The sequence below is a fragment of the Triticum dicoccoides genome, chromosome 1B (assembly GCF_002162155.2).
Source record: "Triticum dicoccoides isolate Atlit2015 ecotype Zavitan chromosome 1B, WEW_v2.0, whole genome shotgun sequence".
NCBI classification, from domain to species: domain Eukaryota; kingdom Viridiplantae; phylum Streptophyta; class Magnoliopsida; order Poales; family Poaceae; genus Triticum; species Triticum dicoccoides.
Window position 1 is genome coordinate 704,719,035 of NC_041381.1, and position 10,050 is coordinate 704,729,084.

Genomic DNA, 10,050 nt, shown 5'->3' on the forward strand with positions numbered 1-10,050 from the left:
AAGCTGGATTTTACGTTTGTCCGCCTTTATGCCTTGCACATGAACTACATCATTGGGGTTGAGCAGATACGTTTTATCTGTGTCGCTGACCCGTACTACATGCACGAGGGCTTCTTGGGAGTCTGTGCACAACATCGTGAATACGCGAGGGATTACATCATCAGTTTCATGTTCGCCAATAAGGACAAGGAGGCGATTCTCGTGCCTTCCGTGTAAGTCATCCGCGCTGCTATCCTTCCTTCGATTTCAATAATTCATTTGCACGGTGGAGGCTAATTAATTTGAGGTGTACTTATTTTGTGCAGGGGCGGGCGCGCCGTCCTCATCATCCTCTACCCCCGATTCTCCCACGCTCTTTACTTGGACTCATCGAAGAACATTCACAAAAAGGATTACACCCACATCAAAGATGTTCTCGACAGTGCTATGTTTTACTACCAAGCAAGGGGTGGAGAAGTTAGGGACAAGAAGAGAAGGGGCGGCAGGGCCGCCTTCAGCCATAAGACCGACTTCTGCTGCATCCAGCAACCGAGCGATTCTCTTAATGATGGATTCTATGTCCTACACCACATGCTGGAGTACAGACGGGATCACCAGAACCTTCACAAGGCACCTAGATCTCGCGATGCCCATATTCTGCAATGGGCAAAGGACATAGAAGATATCGAGGATCATCGACTTCGAGCTGAGTTCTATAACATCCAGCGCGAACTTGCCCAAATCATCATGAATGAGGTCGTCGGAAAAACAGGGATGTTCCATGCAGAAGGACAAATGTTGCGGGAAGACATCCGAACATGGATAGCCTCTCAGCGTCTCGACATGAAGCCTTTCACTAAGCTCGATGACTATCTCCCTGACATGGATGGATGGCACGACATGATGGAGTGATTGTCGATATATGACAATGTGTCCGTTTAGTCCATACTTTCTTTTATGACAAAACTTTGAGTTATGCATGGTGAAACTTTATTTGTGATGTAATTAAACCGTCCTCCTCCTCGACTAGCGAAAATCACTCTAGTTAGGTCACTTTGGGTACGATGAACTTTGTCATTTATGCTTATGATATGTTGTTTCTATTTTTGCCAAATCTGTCTCTTTCTGTTGCTCAACTATATATGTTGCATATCATCGACTCATGTGATGATGCAGGTGCATAGATCATAGATGGCGAAGAAGTGCTAATAGATGGCTAAGAAGTGCTACGCCAGGAGTATATATACGACAAGTGGCCGGAGTGTCAGGCCCAGGTGTACCGGTTTTCGGTTTACGAGCGACACGCAGTACTTAGTTTAGGTTCACGCTAATGCGAGAGAGGGATACGAACTCATGTACTCAAAGTGATAGCTATTCTCGCGTATATCATTGTTTAGATGGATGACGATGTATTTTCAAGTAATCGAGACTTGTATCGCTATTTTTGAGATTGATGACGAGAGACCACTTTGTGTTGGATGATGATTATGATGATGACATGATTTGATGAGACTAATTGTATGTATATGCTATGATTACATTTGTATGTGGATGATATGCTAAAGATTATTGTATAAAAAGTATTCAATTACAAAACAAATAAAAAACAAATATGCAGGAAAAAAACTAATAAAACTAGTAGTAGCGAGGGGAGGAAATTTAGCAGTAGCGCCGACTTACCAGTAGCGCTTCCTGCTAAACAGCGCTGCAGATAATATCAGTAGTGCCCTTTTCCAAAGAGCGCTATAGCTATTCATCAGTAGCAGTAGCGTGGGTCAACAGGCGCTACTGCTATACATTAGCTGTAGCGCCTTATTAGTAGCACCGGCACCCGCGCTACTGAGAGGGTCAAAACCCGCGCTGCTGCTAGGCTTTTCCCTAGTAGTGCGCAACTCTGAAGATTGGGACCTCGACGAAGGTAAGGAGTCAGGTATGACACCTAAGTTTGATTGTGTTAAATCTTTTATGGATACCGAGATTTTCCGTAAGTTTAGCACTAAATATGGACTTGACTCTGAAATAGTAGCTTCTTTCTGTGAATCTTTTGCTACTTATGTTGATCTCCCCAAGGAGAAGTGGTTTAAATATCATCCTCCTATAGAAGTAAAAGTAGCTGCACCTATTAAAGTTGAAGAAAAGATTGTCACTTATAATGATCCTATTGTTCCCATTTCTTATGTTGAGAAACCACCTTTCCCTGTTAGAATGAAGGATCATGCTAAAGCTTCAACTGTTGTTCGTAAAAGCAATAATAGAACTTATACACCTCCTGAGCAAGTCAAAGTAGAACCTAATATTTCTATTGTTAAAGATCTCTTGTCTGACAATATTGATGGGCATGTTATGCAATTCTGTGGTGAAACTGCCAGAATTGCTAAACCCTGTGATAAAGATAAACATAGACCTGTGGTAGGCGTGCCTGTTATTTCTGTTAAAATAGGAGATCATTGTTATCATGGCTTATGTGATATGTGTGCTAATGCTAGTGTTATACCCATTGACTTATACAAAGAAATTATGCATGATATTGCACCTGCTGAGTTAGAAGATATTGATGTTACAATTAAACTTGCCAATAGAGATACTATTTCTCCTGTGGAAATTGTTAGAGATGTTGAAGTCTTGTGTGGGAAAACCAAATATCCCGCTGATTTTCTTGTTCTTGGTTCTCCACAAGATAGCTTTTGTCCCATTATATTTGGTAGGCCCTTCTTGAATACTGTTAATGCTAAGATAGACTACGAAAAGAATGTTGTTACTATTGGCTTGGATGATATGGTTCATGAGTTTAATTTCTCTAAATTTAGTAAGCAACATCGTGAGGAGGAATTGCCTAGTAAGGATGAAATTATTGGTCTTGCTTCCATTGCCGTACCTCCTAGTGATCCTTTAGAACAATATTTGCTAGACCATGAAAATGATATGTTCATGAATGAAAGAAGGGAAATAGATGAAGTATTCTTTAAACAGGAACCTATTCTGCAACACAATTTTCCTGTTGAAATCCTAGGGGATCCCCCCTCCACCCAAGGGTAATCCCGTGTTTGAGCTTAAACCGTTGCCTGATAATCTTAAATATGCTTATCTTGATGAAAAGAAAATATATCCTGTCATTATTAGTGCTAACCTTTCAGAGCATGAAGAAGAAAGATTATTGAAAACTCTGAAGAAGCACCGTGCAGCTATTGGATATACACTTGATGATCTTAAGGGCATTAGTCCCACTCTATGTCAACATAAAATAAATTTGGAAGCGGATGCCAAACCAGTTTGTGATCCTCAACGACATTTGAATCCTAAATTAAAGAAGTGGTAAGAAAAGAAATACTCAAGCTTCTAGAGGCAGGTATAATTTATCCCGTTGCTGATAGTCAGTGGGTAAGTCCTACCCATTGTGTCCCTAAGAAGGGAGGTATTACTTTTGTCCCTAATGATAAAGATGAATTGATCCCGCAAAGAATTATCACAGGTTATAGGATGGTAATTGATTTCCGCAAATTAAATAAAGCTACTAAGAAAGATCATTACCCCTTACCTTTTATTGATCAAATGCTAGAAAGATTATGCAAACATACACATTATTGCTTTCTAGATGGTTATTCTGGTTTCTCTCAAATACCTGTGTCAGCTAAGGATCAATCAAAGACTACTTTTACATGCCCTTTTGGTACTTTTGCTTATAGACGTATGCCTTTTGGTTTATGTAATGCACCTGCTACCTTTCAAAGATGCATGATGGCTATATTCTCTGACTTCTGTGAAAAAATTTGTGAGGTTTTCATGGACGATTTTTCCGTCTATGGTTCCTATTTTGATGATCTCTTAAGCAATCTTGATCGAGTTTTGTAGAGATGTGAAGAAACTAATCTTGTCTTGAATTGGGAAAAGTGCCACTTTATGGTTTATGAAGGTATTGTCTTGGGGCACAAAGTTTCTTAAAGAGGTATTGAAGTTGATAAGGCCAAGGTTGATGCTATTGAAAAGATGCCATGTCCCAATGACATTAAAGGTATAAGAAGTTTCCTTGGTCACACCAGATTTTATAGGAGGTTCATTAAGGACTTCTCAAAAATCTCTCGGCCTCTGACTAATTTATTAAAAAAAGATGTACCGTTTGTCTTTGATGATGATTGTGTAGAAGCATTTGAAATACTTAAGAAAGCATTAGTCTCTGCACCTGTTGTTCATCCGCCTGATTGGAATTTACCCTTTAAAATTATGTGTGATGCTAGTGATTATGCTGTAGGTGCTGTTCTAGGGCAAAGAGTTGATAAGAAATTGAATGTTATCCATTATGCTAGTAAGACTCTAGACAATGCTCAAAGAAACTATGCTACTACCGAAAAGGAACTTTTAGCAGTTGTATTTGCTTGTGATAAATTTAGACCCTATATTGTTGATTCTAAAGTAACTATTCACACCGATCATGCTGCTATTAAATATCTTATGGAAAAGAAGGATGCAAAACCTAGACTCATTAGATGGGTTCTATTGCTGCAAGAATTTGATTTGCATATTGTTGATAGAAAAGGAGTTGAGAACCCCATTGCAGATAACTTATCTAGGTTAGAGAATGTTCTTGATGACCCACTACCTATCGATGATAGCTTCCCTGTTGAGCAATTAAATGTCATAACCACTTCTCGTAGCACTCCATGGTATGCTGATTATGCTAATTATGTTGTTGCTAAATTTATACCACCTAGCTTCACATACCAACAAAAGAAAAGGTTTTTCTATGACTTGCGACATTACTTTTGGGATGATCCACATCTTTATAAAGAAGGAGTAGATGGTGTCATTAGACGTTGTGTACCTGAGCATGAACAGGAACAGATCTTACGCAAGTGTCACTCCGAAGCTTATGGAGGACACCATGCTGGAGATAGAACTGCACATAAGGTATTGCAATCTGGTTTTTATTGGCCTACTCTCTTCAAGGATGCTCGTAAGTTTGTTTTGTCTTGCGATGAATGTCAAAGAATTGGTAATATTAGTAGACGTCAAGAAATTCCTATGAATTATTCACTTGTTATTGAACCATTTGATGTTTGGGCTTTGATTATATGGGACCTTTTCCTGCCTCTAATGGATACACACATATTTTAGTTGCTGTTGATTACGTTACTAAGTGGGTAGAAGTTATTCCAACTAGTAGTGCTGATCATAACACTTCTATTAAAATGCTTAAGGAAGTTATTTTTCCGAGGTTTGGAGTCCCCATATATTTAATGACTGATGGTGGTTCACACTTTATTCATGGTGCTTTCCGTAAGATTCTTGCTAAATATGACGTTAATCATAGGATTGCATCTCCTTATCACCCGCAGTCTAGTGGTCAAGTAGAGTTGAGCAATAGAGAGCTCAAATTAATTTTGCAAAAGACTGTTAATATGTCTAGAAAGAATTGGTCCAAGAAACTTGATGATGCATTATGGGCCTATGGAACTGCATATAAAAATCCTATGGGTATGTATCTGTATAAAATGGTCTATGGAAAAGCTTGTCACTTACCTCTCGAACTAGAACATAAGGCATATTGGGCTATTAAAGATCTCAACTATGATTTCAAACTTGCCGGTGAGAAGAGGTTATTTGATATTAGCTCACTTGATGAATTGAGAACCCAAGCTTATGAAAATGCCAAGTTGTTTAAAGAAAAAGTTAAAAGATGGCATGACAAAAGGATACAAAAGCATGAGTTTAATGTAGGTGATTATGTATTGCTATACAACTCTTGTTTAAGATTTTGTGTAGGAAAACTTCTCTCTAAATGGGAAGGTCCCTACGTTATTGAAGAGGTCTATCGTTTCGGTGCCATAAAAATCAACAACTTCGCAGGCACAAACCCGAAGGTGGTAAACGGTCAAAGAATCAAACATTATATCTTAGGTAATCCTGTAAATGTTGAAACCAATATTACTGAAACCGTAACCCTGGAGGAATACATAAAGGACACTTTCCAGAACGTTTCAGACTCCGAAAAGGAATAGGTATGTGGTACAGTAAGTAAACCGACTCCAAAACAATTTTTAAGGCAATATTTCTCCATTTTGGAATATTTAGAAAAATAGAAAAATAAGTAGCAGTCCGGGGAGGACACGAGGCCTCCACGAGGGTGGAGGGCACGCCCTACCCCCTGGGCGCACCCCCTACCTCGTGAGCACCTCGTGTGCCCTCCGGACTCCGTTTCCTTGCACGATACGTATTTTGGTCGGTAAAAATTCATTATATATACTCCCGAAGGTTTTAACTCTCGTATCACGCAAATCTCCCCTGTTCTTGTTTCGAGCTGTTTTTCTGACAGGTCTAGATCATCATGACGGCCCCAAGTGCTTCCAAGGATAAGTTCTTCGAGAAGGTGATCAACCCTTACCTCGCGGAGGTGCTGCGACACCCTCAAACCATTGAGATGCGTGATGGGTTGCTGCACATCCACGATGTTGAGGGACCAAAGGGAACCGGAAGCATGGAGTCGAGGCTCAAAGCAATGGAGCAACAAGTTTTCAAATGTCAGGGGATGGTGGAGCGTGGAATCAACGCTAGCCACAAGATGCTCACGGAGTTCCATAATTGTTAGAGGAATTACTAGGGAACGGTCTAGGATTAAAGTTTCCTCTATAAGCATTGTTACCAAAATTATTCCTACCAACAAAATTCACATCCATAGATTCATTGTTATTCTCAATCAAAGTAGACAAAGGCATATCATTGGGATCAATAGGAGCACTCTTAGTAGCAAACAATTTCATTAGTTCATCCAACTTTCCACTCAAAACATTAATTTCTTCTATAGCATGCACTTTTTTACTAGTAGATCTTTCGGTGTGCCATTGAGAATAATTAGCCATAATATTATCAAGGAGTTTAGTATATTTTCCTAAGGTGATTTCCATAAAAGTGCCTCCCGCGGCCGAATCTAAAAGATTTCTAGAAGCAAAATTCAATCCGGCATAAAGTTTTGTATAATCATCCATAAGTTCAAACCATGAGTAGGGCAATTGTGAATCATTAATTTCATTCTTTCCCAAGATTGGGAAACATGCTCATGATCAAGTTGTTTAAAATTCATAATATCGTTTCTAAGAGAGATGATCTTAGCGGGAGGAAAATACTTAGAGATAAAGGCATCTTTGCACTTATTCCATGAATCGGTACTATTTTTGGGCAAAGATGAAAACCAAACTTTAGCACGATCTCTAAGTGAAAACGGAAATAACTTCAATTTAAGAATATCATTATCTGTATCTTTCTTCTTTTGCATCTCACACAAATCAACAAAGTTGTTTAGATGGGTAGCGGCATCTTCACTAGGAAGGCCGGAGAATTGATCTTTCATAACAAGATTCAGCAAAGCAGCATTGATTTCACAAGATTCAACATCATTCATAGGAGCAATCGGAGTGCTAAGGAAATCATTATTATTGGTATTGGAAAAGTCAGACAATTTGGTATTATCTTGCACCATCGCGACAAGCAATCCAACACACAAGCAAACAAAAAGGCAAGCGAAAGAGAGAGGAGATTGGGAAAGAGAGGGCGAATAAAACGGCAAGGGTGAAGTGGGGGAGAGGAAAACGAGAGGCAAATGGCAAATAATGTAATGCGAGGGAGATGAGTTTGTGATGGGTACTTGGTATGTCTTGACTTGAGCGAAGACCTGCCCGGCAACGGCGCCAGAAATCCTTCTTGCTATGTCTTGAGCTTGCGTTGGTTTTCCTTGAAGAGGAAAGGGTGATGCAGCAAAGTAGCGTAAGTATTTCCCTCAGTTTTTGAGAACCAAGGTATCAATCCAGTAGGAGGCTCCTCAAAAGTCCCACACACCTACACAAACAAACAAGAACCTCGCGACCAACGCAATAAAGGGGTTGTCAATCCCTTCACGGCCACTTGCGAAAGTGAGATCTGATAGAGATAATATGCTAAGATAAGTATTTTTGGTATTTTTATGATAGATTGGAAAAGTAAAGATGCAAATAAAAGTAGATGACTTATATGATAAAAGATAGACCCGGGGGCCATAGGTTTCACTAGCGGCTTCTCTCAAGATAGCGCAAGTATTACGGTGGGTGAACAAATTACTGTCGAGCAATTGACAGAGAAGCGAATAGTTATGAGATTATCTAGGCATGATCATCTATATAGGCATCACGCCCATGACAAGTAGAGCGACTCCTGCATGCATCTACTACTATTACTCCACACATCAACCGACTCCTGCCTGCATCTAGAGTATTAAGTCCATAAAGAATAGAGTAACGCATTAAGAAAGATGACATGATGTAGAGGGATAAACTCATGCAATATAATATAAACCCCATCTTTTTATCCTCGATGGAAACAATACAATACGTGCCTTGCTACCCCTGCTGTCACTGGGAAAGGACACCGCAATATTGAACCCAAAGCTAAGCACTTCTCTCATTACAAGAAAGATCAATCTAGTAGGCCAAACCAAACTGATAATTTTAAGAGACTTGCAAAGATAACTTAATCACACATAAAAGAATTTAGAGGAGATTCAAATATTTCTCATACATAAACTTGATCATAAACCCACAATTCATCGGATCTCGACAAACACACCGCAAAAAGAGTTACATCGAATAGATCTCCAAGAAGATCAAGGAGAACTTTGTATTAATATTCAAAGAGAGAGAAGAAGCCATCTAGCTAATAACTATGGACCCGAAGGTCTGTCGTAAACTACTCACAACTCATCGGAGAGGCTATGGTGTTGATGTAAAAGCCCTCCATGGTTGATTCCCACTTCGGCGAGCGCCGACGAAGACTCCAAGATGGGATCTCACGGATACAGAAGGTTGCGGTGGTGGAAATAGTTTTTTGTGGTGCTCCTGGATGTTTTCATGGTACATGGGTATATATAGGAGGAATAAGTAAGTCGATGAACGCTCGAGGGGCCCACAAGGGTGGGGGTGCACCTAGCCCTAGGGGGCGCGTCGGGCACCCTCGTGGCCGCCTCCTCTATTGCTTGATGTCCACTCCAAGTCCCCTGGATCACGCTTGTTCCAAAAAGATCGCTCCCGAAGGTTTCATTCCGTTTGGACTCCGTTTGATATTCCTTTCCTTCGAAACACTGAAATAGGCAAAAAGACAGCAATTCGGGCTGGGCCTCCGGTTAGTAGGTTAGTCCCAAAAATATTATAAAGTGTAAAGTAAAGCCCATAAATATCCAAAATGTGTAATATAATAGCATGGAACAATATAAAATTATAGATACATTGGAGACAAATCATCCAACCGCTCGATATTTCCTACATATTCTAGCACAAGCCATGCCAAAATTCACGGAAAATTCCGGCATGACCTTTGCTAAAACAGGACATATCGAGCTCCTGAAATTTGCCGGAATGGAAATTAACCAACACTCCGGCAAAACATAGGCCACTCGAAGGTGTAACCTGCAAACATGACCGGCCACTTGGGCAAGCACATATCCTATTTGAGCAAAACAAGATATACATGTTTTTATCTACATCATATCTTATAGGACTCATGTTGACATGGAGATTTGGCTGGTCTCACCTCAAGGGCGGAGGGGGTTAGTGACGGGGACGATGGCGGGGATGATGGAGAGGCTCCTTGATTTCTGCAAAAAGAAAAACCCTATAAGTTATCACTAATACATCCCCAGTAATATCATACATATAACATCACTAATACAACTAAAACCCTAGTGAACGACAGGTATCGACGATTAGGATGCGGGATAGGCATCATCGACGTTGATGCGGGAATAATTGCTTAAACTAAAAAATAACAACAAACGTGACATGTTCAACTAGTTCTTACTAAAAATAAACTTAATATAAATAAAAATAAACTAGTTATTTCTAACAATAAACTACTTCAACTAGTTATGTTAATTTTCTTACTAAAAATACATTAGTTCTATTAATTGAACTAGTTCTTACTAAAAATAAACTAGTTCAACTAGTTTTATTAATTTACTTACTAATTATTTTAAACACTTACTAAAAATAGTAAAAAAATACATTATACAATAGTAAAAAACTATAGTAAAAAACAGAAGAAAAAAAGAGATGGAGG